Below are 20175 nucleotides of genomic sequence, written 5' to 3'. Positions count from 1 at the left end.
CAAGCTTGTATATTTTCTGGAAGTTAGCTTTTTTTCACACTACAAAAACAGCAGTGCTAAAGGACGTTCTTGCTTTAGAACTTTTAAGAAACCCGTGGGAGCCAACAACAATATAATCGGACGAAATATATTGAAGAGGCAGGAGATGCGAAGAAGGGCAGCACGCTCTTTCGAGAGCTCGTCGTTATCAAGCGCAGCCAAGCGACATGTAAGCCTCCTTTCATTGCAACAGAACTGCTGATTCATGGTCGAGCAGCCCAACCGGCCGCTCGTTGCATGCGCTGCGGTTATCAGTCGTCGATTTAGGTTCGCGCTCGCTGCTTGTAGCGGATATCGTCGTCGTGCTTTTTTTTATGTATTGTGGTTTTCTCGATTCGCGCGACTACGGCAAGCGTCATCGCGCGAATTTTGAACGTTGAAGGTCCGTACGCCACGTGGTGTGAAAAAAGGTGAACTAAAAGCGATGTCCCGAATTCCTGGGTATGCTTGAGAAAGTGGCAACTTCGCGCTCCACTGGTAAACTCTACGTGTCGCACACACACAACCGCAACATTTGGCTGAGCTATTCATCGTACTGTTTGCTGCCCGTAGAACGTGTTTTTTCGTCAAGACTGATGGGGCGGTTCAGGACTCCTTTAACCAATTTGACGACACCGGTCTTTCCTTCTTGCGCTTTTTCTGGCTTACAGGGCGGTTTCCACGGCAACTTTATGATGTCCATAGAGGAAGGAAAAAACTAGGAGGGAGCAATACGTTACAATCTTGAAGCCTGGTCATAAAAAAAAATCACATCACGTGATAGGCAAGCGCTGATATTGGTCTGCTGCGAGCGCTGCGGGGGTCTAATGCTCAATTCACAAGAAGAGCTGCAGTGCAGGAGCCTAAAGACTTTACAGGAGCCAAGATCGAGGCACCGCGCAGTGGTCGGGAGGGGTGGCGCGTCAGACGATGTTGGCTTGTCGAGGCTGCAGTTCCTAGTACATTATAGGGACCATACTGAGGCGGGCCGGTAATCACGTGACGCTCCCTCCCAGTGTTTTTCCTCCTTCGATGATGCCGCGATAGGCATTCTCGATATAGTATATCGTGGAATGGTTCTTTATTAATATAAGACAAATTAACTTTCTCTTTAACGCAAACCACATCGTTTAAGCTGATCATGCGATGTTTGGTAATGAAAATGATGAAAGCTGTTCATGGGGCTGGCCACGAAGCTAGGGGGAGGAGAGCACTGGTCTCATCCACTAGCTAAGTGACCCGCCCATGCACACGTGTTGCCCATTGCGTAATGTTGTTTCAGAGGCGCGGGAAAGCGAGAGGCAGCATGAAGTGTTCGCTTCCTCAAGGCTTGAAGTATCCCTTTGTTTAACCCCCTGCTCTCCCTAGCACCCATATTTGCATGTGTGTAATGTATTTGTAAAGGGTATTCCTAATCACCAGGCAAGTGGGGGAAATATTGGTGGAGGTGTGCGGTATAGCCCAAGTGTTGTACGGTCGCAGGCCGGCAATCGCCAAAACATTGGGAAACAAGTGGCTGCTAATTTTTTCGGCCAGCCACATGTCAGCAACAGTTGGGTCATGCTTGGAGGCCAACTATGCTGGCAAAAAATTAGTGTAGGGAACTCGGCCAAATAAGGCATTAAAGGGGCGTGAACCGCTCGGAAAACTTTTTGTTTGTGGTGAAAATGAGAAGATTGTTTGTCACATCGGCGGCAACGAGCACGCTTTTGTCCCATAAAAAAAATTATTATATCTTTAATTTGGTGTTGATAATCTTGAAAGAATGACCGCTAGCGTCACCCAACAGCGATGTGGTTCAATCTATTGGTGTGAGCAAAAACCCTCGCAGGTACACTTATTTTGCTTAAAAACAAACATGTATAACTTGAAATTGTATTTTACGCACTTCAGGCCACTCTAAGAAAAAAAAGAGTCAAAAGATGGTCATGGAACCGTGACTCTCTTCGGGCGTCCATGTGACCCCTTTTGGAAGGTACATGCAGAGAAAAAGAGTTAGCATTTTGGAAGGAGTCACTGGACGCTCCTGAAGCGCGTTTCGATTGGCTTCCGTCAATACGCCATACATATCGCGCGCTTGCCCTTTGGCGCCGTTGTGGCGCGTTGCTCGCCGACGGAGACGCGGTTGGCGCCGGGGTGGCGCGCCGCCGCTTCCGCCTTTTCTCGCAATTTCATGTTCATGCGCGTCTTCGGTGGTGTTGACGCCCGCTCCGTGCACGAAGTGACGCTTGGAGGGCGGAATATTCATGGAGCTGTGGATACGGACAACAGGCGCCAGTTAACGGTGAGTGTGCTGCTTTCGTAGGCACTAATTATACAGCTTTAGCTGGGCGTCTGCAGCAGCTCTGCGGAAGTTATCTGCCAGCCATTTCCAACAGCAGCCTGTGTACGCGGGGCTGTTGCGGATGCCCAACTAAAGCTGTCAGTTAACTAGTTGCCACCGTCATGCGCGTTGCTGTACAAACTCCCATAAAGTGAGCGATGCAAACAATTATCAAGGGTCATTTTTTGCTGATCGCACGTTGTGTCTGCACTACTGAAGGTGCAAGATGTCGTTTTGAGATGCACTTTAGTCTACTTCATAATAAAATTTCCATTGACCTTGAGTGTGCTGCGTGCTTCCGCGCGTGGGAACGTGAAAAAAAAAAAAAAAAAAAAGCAAGCCTGTGTACAGAACGCTCAGACGCACTATATATAACGTTTTTTGTTGGCTTAAAGACGGTAGTTTGAGGTGCACATATAGTACCGTGGCTTCCAGAACGTACGCGGTAGTCATTCAAGTTGGACACGCCTCGCCGGTAAGGCGAAAAAGCTAGAGACTTTCGACGATGCCCGTTGTTGCGGCCGCCGCCGTGCACTTTTTTCATTCGTTACTGTTTGCGGTTTTCATGGTTTGCCAACATCTGCGATGACGCTATAACAGAATCGAGTGAGTGTACGTGATTGTGGAAGTTATGTGTGCTAATTCTAGCATATGACATGTCTGATCTCGACGTAGACGGCGTCCGCACGCGCTGGGTGTCGTTCGGGCCCTCGTACTCGCATGTGTTTATCTGAGTATGGGTTACGTTTGTAAAACATGCGGTCAGTAACCGCTCACGCCGTGCCCCGGACTGCTGGAGGTTGTGCTTGGGTGTCGGGGTAAGCCGGCGCAAAACCGTGTTTATTCTGAAACCAAATTTTGAAGCGATTTCTCAGAAAAGAAGTGCTTTCATTCGTGTATAGCCAGTGTGTATTGCGACACGAGGTTCCCGCTGCCTTTTACGTGAAAATTTGTTTTCGTTGCGAAATTCGAACTAAACACTCGTGGCAGATGTGTGTACAATAACGGTGTGTTGAACAAAGGGTGGTTTTAAATACAAATAATGTGTGTGTTTTGGTTATTCCCAGAATCCCGGATCACTTCTCCCGCCTCTTCACTCCAATTGACAGCCACACTCGGGGAAACGAATGTGCCGCTCTGGTCTGGCGCCTCACCGCTCGTGATGGGAAAATCAGCAGCGGCGTTCGCCCTGTCAACGAGGCAGTCGGTCCTACATCTCTTTTGGTTGGACAAGACGACGTATAGGAAAAGAGGTGAGTGAAACCCACGCAAAGGAGCCTAAACCAATTTCGTTTGTTGTTTAAGAGGCTCACATCATCTTGTGCTGCAAGTTTGTCGCCAAGTGACGTGCACCACTCTAAGAAAAAAAAGAGTCAAAAGAGGGTCATGGAACCGTGACCCTCTTCGGGCGTCCATGTGACCCCTTTTGGAAGGTACAGGCAGAGAAAAAGAGTTAACATTTTGCAAGGAGTCACTGGACGCTCCTGAAGCGCGTTTCGAATGGCTTCCGTCATGAAAGAGCCGCCGATACGCCATACATATCGCGCGCTTGCCCTTTGGCGCCGTTGTGGCGCGTTGCTCGCCGACGGAGACGGGGTTGGCGCCGGGGTGGCGCGCCGCTTCTGGCTTCTCTCTCAGTCGTCTCACTCAGTCTCAGTGTCTTCGTCTATTGGAATGCGTTGCGTGGTTGCGTTGACAGCCCGGGTTGCGTGTCTTGAAGTTTCATCAGTTTCATGTTCATGCGCGTCTTCGGTGGTGTTGACGCCGGCTCCGTGCACGAAGTGACGCTTGGAGGGCGGAGTATTCATGGAGGTGCGGATACGGACAAAGGGCGCCAGTTAACGGTGAGTGTACTGCTTTCGTAGGCACTAATTATACAGCTTTAGCTGGGCGTCTGCAGCAGCTCTGCGCAAGTTATCTGCCAGCCATTTCCAACAGCAGCCTGTGTCCGCTGGGCTGTTGCGGATGCCCAACTAAAGCTGTCAGTTAACGAGTTGCCACCGTTATGCGCGTTGCTGTTCAAGCTCCCATAAAGTGAGCGATGCAAACAATTATCGAGGATCATTTCTTGCTGATCGCACGTTGTGTCAGCACTACTGAAGTTGCAAGATGTCGTTTTGAGATGCACTTTAGTCTACTTCATAATAACATTTCCATCGACCTTGTGTGTACAGCGTGCTTCTTCGCGTGGGAACGTGAAAAAAAAGAAAGCCTGTGTACAGAACGCTCACACGCGCTATATATAATGGTTTTTGTTGGCTTAAAGACGGTAGTTTGAGGTGCAGATATAGTACGGTGGCTTGCAGAACGTACTCGGTAGTCATTCAAGTTGAACACGCCTCGCCGGTAAGGCTTTTGAAAATGCTAGAGACTTTCGACGGCGCCCGTTGCGCCCGCCGCCGTGCACTTTTTTCCTTCGTTACTGTTCGCTGTTTTCATCGTTTGCCAACATCTGCGATGACGCTATAACAGAATCAAGTGAGTGTACGTGATTGTGGGAGTTATGTGTGCTAATTCTAGCATGTGACATGTCTGATCTCGACGTAGACGGCGTCCGCACGCGCTGGGTGTCGTTCGGGCCCTCGTACTCGCATGTGTTTATCTGAGTATGGGTTACGTTTGTAAAACATGCGGTCAGTAACCGCTCACGGCGTGCCCCTGACTGCCGGAGGATGTGCTTGGGTGTCGGGATAAGCCGGCGCAAAACCGTGTTTATTCTGAAACCAAATTTTGAAGCGATTTCTCAGAAAATAAGTGCTTTCATTCGTGTATAGCCAGTGCGTATTGCGACACGAGGTTCCCGCTGCCTTTTACGTGAAAATTTGTTTTCGTTGCGAAATTTGAACTAAACACTCGTGGCAGATGTGTGTACAATAACGGTGTGTTGAACAAAGGGTGATTTTAAATACAAATAATGTGTGTGTTTTGGTTATTCCCAGAATCCCGGATCACTTCTGCCGCCTCTTCACTCCAGTTGACAGCCACACTCGGGGAAACGAAGGTGCCCCGTTGGTCTGGCGCCTCACCGCTCGTGATGGGAAAATCAACAGCGGCGTTCGCCGTGTCAACAAGGCAGTCGGTCCTACATTTCTTTTGGTTGGACAAGACGACGTCGAAAAAGAGGTGAGTGGCACCCACGCAAAGGAGCCTAAACCAATTTCGTTTGTTGTTTAAAAGAGGCTCACATCATCTTGTGCTACAAGTTTGTCGGAAAGTGACGTGTTACAAAAGGTACTATTTGCAAGTTGTGTTTTACACGATAACGGCAAAAAACTTGGCTCCTTACCATGCGTGTTTGCATTTGTTGTTTTGTTGTGAGCTTTCATTGTGTCTATGTGAACCACTGATTTTGTAGGTTTTGCTAACCTTTACTGCAACTTCATTTTCTCATCATAATATCACGTTCTGCTTTTCAGATACCGTTTTTCACGGTGCTCACGCTGAACAGGAGCGACAACCTAGCAAGCCACAAGTCTGATGCCTCCAGCCGTCACCATTTTTTTATTTATTCTTAATCATAAGGAATAAAGATTGAAACACGATGCCTATTTCTGCAGTTAATTTTGCACTATATGGCACTATGCACACCAGTCACACATTTTAGTTGGCTCTACTCATAGAAGCATGTAAATGAGGAATACCCAAACTTCTTAATTGGAAATCAAAGACCATCTTTACGCGCTTTCTATATAACTTTGCTGGAAAATATGTGTTGTTTTGACGAGTTCTATTAAAATGATGCTAAAACTGAACTATTCTTTTATTGCAGTCGCTGGGCAGAACGGCAAGTATTATTGGACTTGCTTAAAATAAATACTCCACTATTTTCAATAGTAGTCGCGCAAAAGTAGAGCAAGGGTCCAATGAGTAGCTTAAAATACTTGTGGAGTCGCTTGACGCTTCGGTGTGGGTCTCTTGACCCCCGTAGGAGTGTTACCGGCAAGAGTCGTCCGACTCCCTATAAGTGGTAACGTGAGCCTTCGGATGAGAGTCTTTCCACTCTTCCTAGAGGGTCAGGGGACTCTCCTAGAGCGAGCCGACCCTGACCCACCAAGAGAGTCACCGTGACTATTTAAAGAGAGTCGTATACGTGGCAAGTCAGAACTCTCCGAAAAGAGTCACGCATACTGTTTTTTTTCTTAGAGTTAGAAAAGGTACTATTTGCAAGTTGTATTTTACACGATAACGGCAAAAAACTTGGTTCCTTACTTACGTGTTTGCATTTGTTCTTTTGTTGTGAGCCTTCATTGCGTCTATGTGAACCACTTATTTTGTAGGTTTCGCAAACCTTTACTGCAATTTCATTTTCTCATCATAATATCACGTTCTGCTTTTCAGATACCGTTTTTCATGGTGCTCACGCTGAACAGGAGCGACGACCAACCTAGCAAGCCACAAGTCTGATGCCTCCAGCCGTCACCACTTTTCATTTATTCTTAATCATAAGGAATAAAGATTGAAACAACATGCCTATTACTGCAGTTTATTTTGCACTATAATGCACTATGCACACCAGTCACACAATTCAGTTGGCTATACTCAGAGAAGCATGTAAATGAGGAATACCCAAACTTCTTAATTGGAAATCAAAGACCATCTTTACGAGCTTTCTATATAACTTTGCTGGAAAATATGTGTTGTTTCGACGAGTTTTATTAAAATAATGCTAAAACTGAACTATTCTTTTTTTGCAGTCGCTGGACAGAACGGCAAGTATTATTGGACTTGCTTAAAATGAATACTCCACTATTTTCAACAGTAGTCGTGCAAAAGTAGAGCAAGGATCCAATGAGTAGCTTAAAATACTTTTGGAGTCGCTTGACGCTTCGGTGGGGGTCTCTTGACCCCCGTAGGAGTGTTACCGGCAAGAGTCGTCTGACTCCCTATAATTGGTAACGTGATCCTTTGGATGAGAATCTTTCCACTCTTCCTAGAGAGTCAGGGGACCCTCCTAGAGCGAGCCGACCCTGACCCACCAAGAGAGTCACCGTGACTATTTAAAGAGAGTCCTATACGTGGCAAGTCAGAACTCTCCGAAAAGAGTCACGCATACTCTTTTTTTTTTCTTAGTGTGCTGCACCTTTCCTTCGCGTCAGAGAGTAATTTTTGCCTTTTATTTCTCACGCGCCCAAAGGTGCGCCCGGCGACCCTGCCGGCGGCACCGCCATTCGAGTTCGTCTGCTTCAACTCATGCGACCCTCCGCGCTGACCGTATCGCGACGCTGCATTGTTTTTGGGATGTCTGGCGTGTGCTGCGCTGTGCAGGCGTGCATTCATCGTCACTACACCAGTGCAAGCGTTTCGTTTCATCGTGTGCCTGCAAGACCGTCACAAAAACGTTGAAGCGCAGTTTGCTCAAGCCGAGTGTGTTTCAAGCACTTTCTCGCATCGGACTACTTGGCGCCTTGCGAAAACAAGGTTGCGAAAGCGGCTCAAGAGCACAGCTGCAGAAATTTCTGCACTAATCCTGCAGAAATCGCATGCGCTTTCGGTTTTTAATTTTTACCAGGCCAAAAAAATCGTCGCAGAATCACAAGTGTCATCGCGTCCACCTACCAGTGTTGTGGGCATCCTCACACCAATGGAAGAAGACCGAACGCAGATCGAAAAAGTTTGTTTTAATCATTTCTACTCACTTTCCAGAGAAACCGCTGCAAGGTTGGACACTTCAGACGGTACGCTTTCTATTGCGACAAAATAGAAAAGCGATGAAGGACGGTAGACAGTCCCTTTAAACAGACCGGCCGGAGCAAGAAGTTGGAAGATGATGTTAATAAGGTTGTAATACTGTTGTAATAAAGTTCCTGCACATATATGTAAATAGGTTTTTAAAATACTTATGCAATCAAAACTCGATCTAACAAAACCCGATTTTACGAGCTTCCCGATATAACGAAGAAATTAACCCTATTTAACGAAGCTTTTCCGGAACCAAATGAGTAAGTAATGCAGCGATTTTTTTAGAAAAGCGGGTTTTTCTTCGGGCGTGCGCTGTAACACTACCGCGTTAAAGCATCTAGCCGCCCTAGTCACCACCCTATTTTTATTTTGACGAAGCTGCACGCCGCGCCCATGCAAACAATCGGTACCGCTTTACATACCAAATGGCGCTACCGGGGCGGTGGTGGTTGTTCTATGCAGATGCTCCGAATGAAAAAGGGTAGTTGCTTTCGTTACTTAATGCTTTATGCGACAGATGGCACTGATCATATCTTGCAACAAGAGTCACTGTATATGCTACCTTTTACCTAAAGGTAGCATATACAGAAACTTTACTTGCAACTTTCTTGTTCTGCGTGCTCGCACGATCACTACATTCGTTCTCCCCGCCTTTGCATAACGGCAGCTGGCCAGAGCCTCACGTACGCGTGACCGTCTACCTCGCCTCGCCCGGACAAGGGAGGCTCCATGTCCGGGCTGCGCTCGCGGACTTTTCACAAGCGCAGGCGTGCTTTAGTGACAAATAAAATGCCGCGGGTGGCGCTCGCATGTCCCTGCGCTACAATTTTAGATTTCGATCGATAAGGACCGATAATAAGATCCGTTCTTCCACTTTGCGAACTTCCTGATTTAACGAAATAATTCGAGCGAAATAATTCATCTATAAATGCATGCTATATACCAGCTACGCAGTTTTGAAATTTCGGTTTTAAAACCGATATTTCGTGCCACTGTCGCACCCCACCCCACCATGTAATCAAAGCAGTTCAAATAGGTGATGCGTCATCACACTTTGCAAGGAACATACATGTATGCTATTACTGTTCTTCACATAACTTGATCTAAGGTTTCGCGGGCTTCTTCAATAGAAGTCATTATAAAGCCGCGGTCAAGTTACCACGTAAAGAATGAGTAAATAAATCCATACACAATGCTGAGTGCATCACAACACCAGGGTATTGCATATGATAAATCTACTCAGGAGCCCACTTTGATTTGTGGTATGCTAATGACATCTAGAATTTATCATGCCATGCAAGGCTGTTGGCTGGTAGTTGTCAAATGTAATGCTGCCACAGAACAACTTGTCCTACCGTCATAGGCGTGCGCAGGGGGGTGGGGGGGGGGGGGCGCAAAGTCTGCCCCCACACATTGACTTAACCCATATATGCCCAAACTCAGAAAAATGACAAAACAAATATTTTTTTTCCACAAAAAGTTTTCTACCAGTGGCGTAAATCCAGAAAAATCACAAGGGGGGACACACATCTTGCAATGGAGGCCATTTTATTTTTATAATTATTCATTTTCAATCATACAAAACTTACAGTTGGGTTTTCACACTAAGCTTCAAAAAATCAATGAGACGATCATGAGAGTCGCTGCCGGTTCAGGGAGACAGCAGCTTGCAGCCAATAGTATAAACGTACGTTTCATGGCGAAGTTAGTTTCTAATTGTAACTCGCAGGTAGGAAGTAGCATATTTCTAGCTATGTCGTTTGGGTTAAAGCATGAAATAAAAATGGTAGCACTTTTTTGTGTGATAACGCGTAAAGGTACAGCTTTTCTTTAACTTCACCTCCATTCCATATCCTCCCACGGTGTATACGGCAGCAAATTTTCTTGCAAATGTTCACCGGCGATTTTTTTTAGTAAACGTAAAAATAATCGAGCAATCACAATTTTATACTTCATTGTGAATGGCTTACAACAAGAGTAAAATGGCAACTTGGGCGAGTTGGTATCGGTTCATACTTCAAATATCAGCGCACCAACAAAACGAGCACATTAAAGGGGAGGAAACGACGCACACAGCAAGCGCTGACTCGCAACTGAAAGGTTTATTCCACATCACACACACATATTTAAGTAAACGTCAAATGCAGCACACGTGACATGGATTGCCGCCGCTGTCTTGTCTAAGTAAGATGAGTAAGATGAAATTATGGAAACACTTGTCGCAGAAAATCAAATTCTTTGTCGCACAGATCAACTGACGCCTGGCTTACACAATTATCTTTTTCCTTAACAATGTGATAAGATTCTGCCACCTCCCGATTAATCTGTTGCCAGTGCTTATAGACAATCCTAGCTCGTATCTGTGAAAACGGGGGAGCATCCACACGAACGAAGCAAGGATGGCACCGGAAGGAGAGAAAATACGATGCATATCAGAGTGCGTGGATGAGCTTATACGATGCAATCCACAGAGCGGCAGAGCAGTCACTAGGATGGAATCCATTGGGAGAGACTTGAGGGACAGGAACTTAAAGCTTGTGACGGCTGACAAAGAAGGCTTTTTCGTGCTATTGACGGATGGTCAATACGAGGTGACGGCTGATGCCGCCTTAGCCAAGAATTTCAAGCAAGTAGACGTAAAAACCCAGAAAGTGAAGGAGCAAGCTAAGACGTTGTTGGAAGCAAAAAATCTGACGCAACTCGTGAAACAAATGGGAAAAGCAAAAGAAGCTAATCTACAAGTGTTCTTCACTATCAAGACGCACAAGCCGGAGCGACCGTTCCGCACAATTGTATCGGAAAAGGGAAGTTGGCAGCATGTGGTCTCTGGTTTTTTGCAACGCATGCTTGAAACATTGGACGTCAAAGACCCTTTTAAGGTGAAGAATTCAGAGTTGATAACAGAAGAATTGCGCTCAGGAAGGTTTGACGGGTGTTTTGCCTTTAGCGCTGACGTTGCTGATCTGTTTTACTCGCTGCCGCACCCAGACCTACTTAAATGTGTCAAAGGATGCATCACCGATGACAACAACGAGCTTCAATTCATTGAAAAGAGTGGGATTTCGGTCGAGTCCTTCACCGAATTGCTCACATTCTACTTGAATTCTACGTTTATTACCTGGAAAGGAAAGGTGCTTCTTCAAAAAAACGGTGTATGTATCGGGTCAAGAGTGGCCCCCATACTAAGTGATATCTTCCTTGGGAAAGTCGACAGGGCACTTCAAGTTAGACTGGCTGATACGGTGAAAGGCGTTTTTCGATACGTCGATGATTATTTAATCTTTCTGCAAAAAGCAATTGGACCCGAACGCATAACTGAAGTCATGAACGCACTCCAAGAAGAAGGCATGGGACTATATATATGCTTCACCAAAGAAATGCCCTCAGACCACCAGATTCGGTTTCTGCATTTACAGCTTGACTTTCAAAGACATCATACGTGCTGGTATTACAACCCAAGGTCTACAAAACCCCTTTTAAGTTTTAAATCGGGACATTCCAAGATAGTGAAGCGAGGCATTGCTGCTTCGACGTTAGGATCAGCTCTGAAGAAGTCATGTGAACACCGAGTTAATGAGAGCTTTTTTAATCAAGTGCGAAGATTGCAGGAAGCAGGGTTCCCTCTTCCCATTGTGTCTTCAGTGTGCGAGAAACTGTTGCGGCAGGTGAAGAAAGGATCCCATGGTACGGCCGATCGACAGAAACCTACAAAATATGCGGTTATTCCGTACAAGCACAAGTTGGGCCACGGGCTTAAGAAGGTCGGGAACAGGTTCGGCGTCAACATTGTGTTCTCTGCCAAAAACAAGCTTAGCAGGATGTGCCCCATGGTCAACCAGGAAGCTCGTCACAAGAACAAATGTGAAATCAAGCACGCCCAGAAGTTTGTGCCGTGTGAGGGTGGGGTCGTGTACAGGATTCCTTTTTCTTGTGGTAGAACGTATTATGGACAGATAAGCACGACGCTTAAGGAACACAATGCTTCTTTGAAAACAGTGGCGAGTTCTAATCTGGCCTTGCACGTTCGTTCGTGTGGATGCTCCCCCGTTTTCACAGATACGAGCTAGGATTGTCTATAAGCACTGGCAACAGATTAATCGGGAGGTGGCAGAATCTTATCACATTGTTAAGGAAAAAGATAATTGTGTAAGCCAGGCGTCAGTTGATCTGTGCGACAAAGAATTTGATTTTCTGCGACAGGTGTTTCCATAATTTCATCTTACTCATCTTACTTAGACAAGACAGCGGCGGCAATCCATGTCACGTGTGCTGCATTTGACGTTTACTTAAATATGTGTGTGTGATCTGGAATAAACCTTTCAGTTGCGAGTCAGCGCTTGTTGTGTGCGTCGTTTCCTCCCCTTTAGTGTGCTCGTTTTGTTGGTGCGCTGATATTTGAAGTATGCTTACAACAAATAGTAGACAATAATAGGGGTAGATAATCTGGGATTATATATTTACTTTGCATTTCAAAGCCCAGCATAATAAATATTTGCGGCATGCCAGAAGTAGCCCGTAGCATTTCAGAAAGCTCTTGCTCTACAGCACTTCTTAGGCGACAAGCAGCTTTGACTTTTGTGCTTGGTTTCTTTCTGCTTATTGGAAGGGCTTCAGATTTCAGGGTCGGTATTAAGGAGAGTGCGCTATCATTAACTGTCACGAAATTCAAATGTGACGCTTGAAAGATAAATCTCAAGGGGGTACACTTGCAAGGGATGTCCCCCACAGCCTGAACACAAGAGGCAGAGGCGTAGCCAGAAATTTTTTTCGGGGGGGGGGGGGGGGTTCAACCACACTTTATGTACGTTCGTGCGTGCGTTTGTATGTGCGCGTGTATATATGCGCAAGCAAAACTGAAAAATTTCGGGGGAGGGGGGGTTTGAACCCCCCCAACCCCCCTCCCCTGGCTACGCCCCTGACAAGAGGGGTCAGGACCCCCCTACCTCTGTTCATCCGACCAGACAGCTGAGTTTACCAGGCCCGATCAAATTCGACTGTATGCCGTGCTTTTACTCACATTTTATAATTATTGCACGAGTCTGTTTTCTAGTATTTCTTAGAGTAGACATTATGTTGGAATACGTTTAGTGGCTAGAATGAAATTACACACAGCATTGAAAACTTCTCTGTGGCATTGTTCCAAAACTGAGGCACCGAAATTTAGAACATTTTCTGCAGTTAAATTTAAACCAATCTTCGAAAGCGGAATAATCAAAAGTCTTTTCCTAATTATTTAATAGTTGCGACATGATATAAAATAATGTTCAATAGTTTCTGTTTCGTCGCAAAATGGGCAAAGGGGTGATATCGCCAGACCAGCTCTGTGTAAATATAAGTTTAATGGGGGGACACGGCATCGAAAGTTGGTAATAATCACTTCAAACTTTCTAGATTGACTCCACTGAGGTTTGCATGGAAATTTAAGGTGCTGATATTCTGTCTATTTTGTTATAGTTTCCATCATATCTGTACAAATTGCGAATTTGAGATATCTGATCGCTGCTATGTATTCTACTTCTGGGAGAACTGAAAGTATTGGTCCATCAAGGGGAGCCCGGGCTAAAGAATCGGCCAGTTCATTTAATTGTAGCCCGCAGTGACCTGGGACCCACAATAATTTCAGGAGTTTCAGCTGTAGTGGTACTAATGTGTGCAAAGTCATTAGGGCTCGTGATTGTTCTGAAGCTGTAAGTGCTGTACATACCGAAAGCGAATCTGTTATGATGATTGCACTGACTTCTGTTGAAGGCAGTTTTCGGAGCGCCAAAATAATTGCCATATGAGCTCGGCTTCAAAAACAGGAGTAAAATCTGGCAGCCTCACTGAGAATGACCAGCCAAGTAAATCGGAAGCAATTCCTACGCCTGCCTTTTGATTATTCACCGAAGCATCTGTGGATATTATGTTTTTTGTTTCTACATGTACCAATAGTAATCTCTTAACCTGTCATTCAAAAATCTGAGAGATTGGAATTTAGATTTCGGGGGGAAATTTTCGTCATATTTTATTGTTACATTACTATGTGAGCCATTCGTTTCAATTACCGTTCTAATGTTCACCTTAATGCTGTCTAGTTTCTTTTGAGCAAAAATGATTTGGGGTGTATGAAATCGTGGCCAATGAGCAAGAAAGAAGGAGTCGGGGTCTCTGATAAAGGCGTATTCAGACCTTCTAGCCGGTAAGCTGTAAAATTTTAAAAGTGCACACCGACATTGCACTTCTTCCTCTCTTGACGTCTTTCATACAAACAGAGAAAGCGTTCATACAGAGAAAGCGTTCGACACGTGGTAGCATGAAAAGCAAGCAATAGGCTTGCACACGTTGAGAATGAGACCTGCTTGATGTGCTGTAGGTGGCGCTAGTCATCAGCTAGAGACCATATCACTGTCACAAGCGTGTTGTACCGCGTGTTCGCCCATGTTGTGAAGAGGTGGATGGTTTCGTGGGCCGAATCACACGGACACCTCACGGAACTACAGTGCGGATTCCGGCAGGGCCGAAGGCTCGAGGACAACATCTTCACCCTGACCCAGTGCATCAAGATCGCACGGCGAGAGTCTAGGGGGCTCGTGGGGTGCTTTTTGGACGTAGCAAAAGCCTACGACAGCGTCCCGCATGAGCCCCTTCTGCACCGCATGAAGGCACTCGACATGCCACAGGAGTGGACAAACCTGCTGGAACGCCTATACACGGACAATACAGTGGTGGCGAACTTCAACGGTAGCAGCTCAGAACCAGTCGCTGTTCGGCGGGGCCTGAAGCAAGGATGCCCCCTGTCTCCACTTCTGTACATGTTGTACACGTCAGAAATGGAGCGGCTGCTCATCGAGTCGGGTATAGGCTTCAGGCTCGCATTCACATGGGCTGGTCTTCCGGAAACGTGGACATTGCCGGCGCTGGCGTATGCGGATGACATTGTGCTACTGGCCGAGAACGAAGCGCATCTGCAAAGTCTAGCAACAATATGTGCCGAACACCTGGCGATACTGGGGCTTACGTTCAACCCCGCCAAATCAGCTGTGCTTCGTTTCTCAGGCTCATCTGCCGACACACCAGAGGTGATGCTACCCAAGGGTGATATCATCCCTCAAGCCGTACAGTACAGGTACCTTGGAGTGATCCTAACCACGGAAGGGGACATACACGAGGCACATGAGAAACATTTGAAGATAGCATCAACCCGTGCGTGCAACATCCTGCGACGGCAGTGTCTATGGGGATGCAACCGCTATGTGCTTGTTCGTGACCTGTGGAAATCTGTACATGTACCGGGCCTGACTTTCGCAAACGCCATCCTGTGCCTTTCCGCCAATACAAGAGAGTGGCTCGAACGTGGACAGCGCGCGGTAGGCAGGCTAGCGCTTGGCTGCCACGGGCGAGTTGCTGTAGAGGCGATTCAGGGAGACATGGGATGGTCGGCGTTTGAGGCCCGCGAGGCACAGAGCAAAATCGCCTATGAGGCGCGCCTCCGCAGCATGGACGATACCAGGTGGGCCCGGAAGCTATTCCGATATATCAATATCGTTGGCATCCGGACACAGTGGTGCGCCCGTGTGCAAACCCTGCGCCGAAAATACGGCTTCCTGGCAAGCACTGAGGATGAGGCCGCCGAGCGCAAGACTGCCATACGGACCTTGGTACGCCAAGCGGAAAACGCTCAGTGGAGTGCGAATGCACAGAGAAAGACCACGATGGCACTGTACTGCGAGCACAAGGGCGAAATCTCCGCGGAGCCACTATACGATAATAGTGTCGGCAGTACTAGTACACTCTAGCAGTACGCTGCTCTTTGAGGCTCGGGCGGGAGCGCTTCGCACACTGTCCTACCGGCGACATTTTGACAGCGATCCAGACGTACAGATGGCACTTTGCAGGGTCTGCGGGACAGAACCACGACCTCCTGGAGGTCGTGGACAGAACACATAATTCTCAAGTGTGCGCAACTGACGCCACGACGAACAGAGGGCACCACGCTCCCACTGGCACTGGGATTTGAGTCATCTGAGGACCGACGCTACAATGCAGTATCGGTTGCGAAGGCCCGTCTGCGAATGTGGTGGACAATAGTGAGACGATGACTGCAATCTCCGCCCCGTCCTGTCTTAGCTTACCTGCCTTTTCTTCTTTTTTCCTTTTTTTTCTCTTTTTCGTCTCCGGCCAGGACGCGATCATGCGTCCACCCAATCTAAAGGGTACGGCCACAACTCATCATCATCATCATCAGAAATAGCGATGTTAGAGTGCATCAAAGAAGCGTCCTACATGTAGGACACTGGGCATATATGGGTTACTGGAGGGGGGGGGGGGGGGGGGGGGAAGCTGCGATGAACCTACGCCTAAAGCCCCTTGAAAATATTCTAGTACACTCTACCCTTGACCTAGGGAAAGTACCGCCATTCATTGTGTGTGTAGTGATTCGAAAGGAAAAGGAAAAGGCACCTAATTTCTGCAGCCCAATCCGCCTCGTGCGCTGCTGCTTTCAGTGGCACTGGTGGCGCCACCAACGGCGGACGGTGGCGATAGGTGGATCTGCGCGGCTCAGAGAAGCCGTGGGTAAAGCGCCTGTTACTCTCCGTTTTTCTATTCATGTTTCATTCTGGTTTGATATTTGTACTGCCGACGCTGCTCCACTAGACAACCATGCCGTCTGTTACGTCCATTGTTCTATATTATTTGTTTCAAAATGACAGGCCCGTTTTTTAATGCGTGCGCGCGATGCACTGCGTACGTTTCTTACGTGCATGTGTCCAAGTTGTTTGCGTGATCTGTTAACACAGATGAAATAAAAATTGTTGCAGTACAAAACAGCATTCTTGTTTTATTGAACACCCCAAACAGTACAACAATGACTATTACGGCTGTATGCCTGCTTAAGAAACGCACAAAAGACACGCGATTTTATCTTCGCCCAACACTCGTAGCACTCAACTAGGCCAAGAAAACCAAAATCTAACTTGCTGAACGTTTTAACAGCCGTCACACAGCTGCATAATAATGCGTGAAAGTACTGTAGCAAATGACCAACAAACATTCACACAGCGTTTTTTTTTTTTTTTGTTCACAGACCGTATTAACATATGAGAAAGTTCTAACTGCATTGCAATCACATATTTCGGAATATCTAATCACTTTCACCATTGAAGCCACAATCCTCTAACACATGCGCTTTAAATTGAGCATGGTATTACTCAGACTTATACAGGAAATGCGCACGCGTGGCATTACTCAGATTTATATAGGAAATGCGCACGCGTGCAATGTATCTCGTATGCTAGATTCTCCTTTGGTACGTGCAGCTCAAAATAAAATGCGATTCTAGAAGTAATGTTCGTGGGGTAGCGAGCATATAGCAGAACAACTACTTACAGCTTCACTTACCTTTGCCAAAACGGTATTCCAATTGCAATTCAATATTAACCGACGCAACAACGATAACAACACGCCTGTTGCACACAGGCGTACCAGGTTGACGCTCGAGGCCAAGCGCGGTATTTAAGTGTAGCACAATCGTGCGCGTACAGTACGCTAGAATATTCTGGCACAATGTCGTCAAGCTTGCAGTCACTTCAGCGGTTCCCACGATGTAGCACCAGTTGACGTCCTCGCGTCATCAAACTTCTACGACGCCGAGAACTACGCACACAGCTGACTTGGAAAAACGCGGTCTTGCAGGAGGCCATCTTGTCCCGCAACCAACGGACAAAAGTACACAACTGAGGCGTCTGAAACATTGCCGTTGATGAGATGGCAGCTGAACGAAATCAGGGCTCGTCGTCCGACGTGTGGCCACCGCCTTAACACAATATTAACGTTGCAACGTTCAAGGAAGACGCGACGAGCCCAGCCGGTCTTGTCAGAGAACATCTACAACTTTAGAGAACGGAAACTGTACCTTTGACTGTAGTACGGAAATAAGGGTAGCGGCGGCGTACTGAACTGTAATAGAGCGAGGCGAGATGGCGCTGCAAGTACTATCATCATCATTAGATAAACGCGTTTTTGCGGTTGGATCGCCCTGGTCGCGCTACTGCACTTTTTGCTCCCTGTGGTATTTTATTCTTTGTCGTTGCTAAATCGCTGCTCGCGTGTGTAATATTTATCGCCAGGTGACCAAACTGGCCTCGACTGGCAAAAACAACGTCAATCAAGTAAGGTTTGCATCGTTTATTTTGAGTGCCCAAGCTGGTACAAGCAATGTATACAGTCAGGTCCAAGCTAAACAAGTCACTCATACACGTCGAAAGCTGACAAATATGTGCATATAACTGAACACCGAGATCGCTGAAAGAACGTTGCTCTCATTGTGTAGCAGCGTCTGGGTTTTAACAGCATAGCTTTAGGACAAGGGTCTTATCCTTCATTTAGTTATGCGGCGCTTGTCAGGTGTGTTGATCTTTGAGTGCATGGTGTGGAGTCGGAAACGAAACGTGCGCTACGCCGACAGATAGTTGGCGCAGTGAGAGCAATGTAGTTTTGATTAATCTTTTACCTAAACAATCGCGGATGCGTACAGTTCTGCATCTTTCTCGCTCTGCGATGTCACCTTGAATGCGTTACAAATAAGGGATATCGCGTTGTGTCTACAGGGCAGGCACGAATTTCTCGGCTAAATTCTCGGCCGTGAAGCCATACCATAGGTATTACGTATTCAGGTAATAGGTGGAAGAAAATATTTCAGGCTCATTTTGTTTCTACAGCTAGAATTTCTTGGCGCTAGTAGTAATCGGACTGCTGAGTATGCAGCGTAGATGAATGCTAAAGAAACAGAGATATAAGGCGAGTGCTTACAGATTCTAGAAGCACAATTCTAAGAAAATAAGCTTAGGCATGCAGTGTATACATCTTTGTTGGTGTTTGCACAGAACACTAAACAACTGCTCAGCCGTAAGCACAATCTCTGCATCACATAGACATCTCGACAGAACTTGAGCACTCTATTGCAAGCAAACACTCACGAAATCAACTGTGGGGAATGATGTGAACCTGTGCCAATGCTGGATAAATAAAGGTCATATATATATTGCATACTTGTTATTGTGTTATTTACTTTTTCAATATATTGGGCTTGGGAGCTCAAGTATGTATTCTCCCTGCTACTTTTAGAAGCTCCGGCTTGAAATACTGCCACATGCGCTCCTTTCTTTCTATGTTTTATGTTATTGGCCAATTGCACGTGTAGTTACTGCGTTGCGCAACCGTGCCAGAATGTCTGGGAACATTCCAGATTATTTTAGGATCTTCTGTTAGGCTGGAGCGTGCAATTGCAAACAGCTCAGTTTATTGTCGAACTAACGCAGCCACCAGTGATAATGCTCGAATGTTCGATGCCGCAGGTATAAATGCCGACGCGCCTTGCAACAGATCAGTTTATCGACGGCCGACGTGCAATGTGTATTGCTGTAGTTTGACTTTTCGTTTCCCGGCCACAAGTTCGGCCGAATAAAAAGTTCATCTTGGACCACTGACTGCTGCTTTCGTCGACGTCACGACCCCGTGACAATACGTAAAATCTTGTAGTGTGGCTGTGGATAAGTCCAAGTTCATGTGCGTTTTAAATTACCTCTTCGATTTCCTAGGTTTTTTCGTGACAGTAGTTCACAGACTTTCACTTCATAGTGGTAGGTGCTACAACTGTGACATGTTAGTTTAAACAAACAGCAGAAGTAGGTGTGTTCAAACAAATTTGGGACGTTTATTTAGTACATACTGCAGACCCTTATGTACATACTGCAGACCCTCTGCTATGTAAAAAAAGAAAACACTACCATACTCACTGAACACAATCTCACTCATCACGACAACGTAAATGTGCTTGGTGAAGCTGTGCTGGAAGAAGTGCTCGCCACACTTATAATTTGTTTATTAGCTGTAAATAATTTGAAGGAGCCCATTGAACATATGTGCAAAGGCTAATGTAATTGAGCACAGCCTTGTAAAGCTTTGTCGTATCTTTTTGTAAACTTATATGATCTAAACAAAGTTAATTAAGGCAAAACAGTTTTGAGCATAGTTTTTAAACTGTCTCGTAAGGCACAACTAAATGTTGCATTTACGTTGCGCGGCGGCTGTATTTCAGTGGAGGCGAAATGTTGAGGCCCGTGTACTTAGGTTTAGGTGCACGTCAAAGAACCCAAGCGTGGTAGAAAATTTCCGGA

Source organism: Rhipicephalus sanguineus, chromosome 1 (assembly GCF_013339695.2).
Source record: "Rhipicephalus sanguineus isolate Rsan-2018 chromosome 1, BIME_Rsan_1.4, whole genome shotgun sequence".
Lineage (NCBI taxonomy): Eukaryota > Metazoa > Arthropoda > Arachnida > Ixodida > Ixodidae > Rhipicephalus > Rhipicephalus sanguineus.
This window is presented reverse-complemented; position numbering follows the sequence as displayed.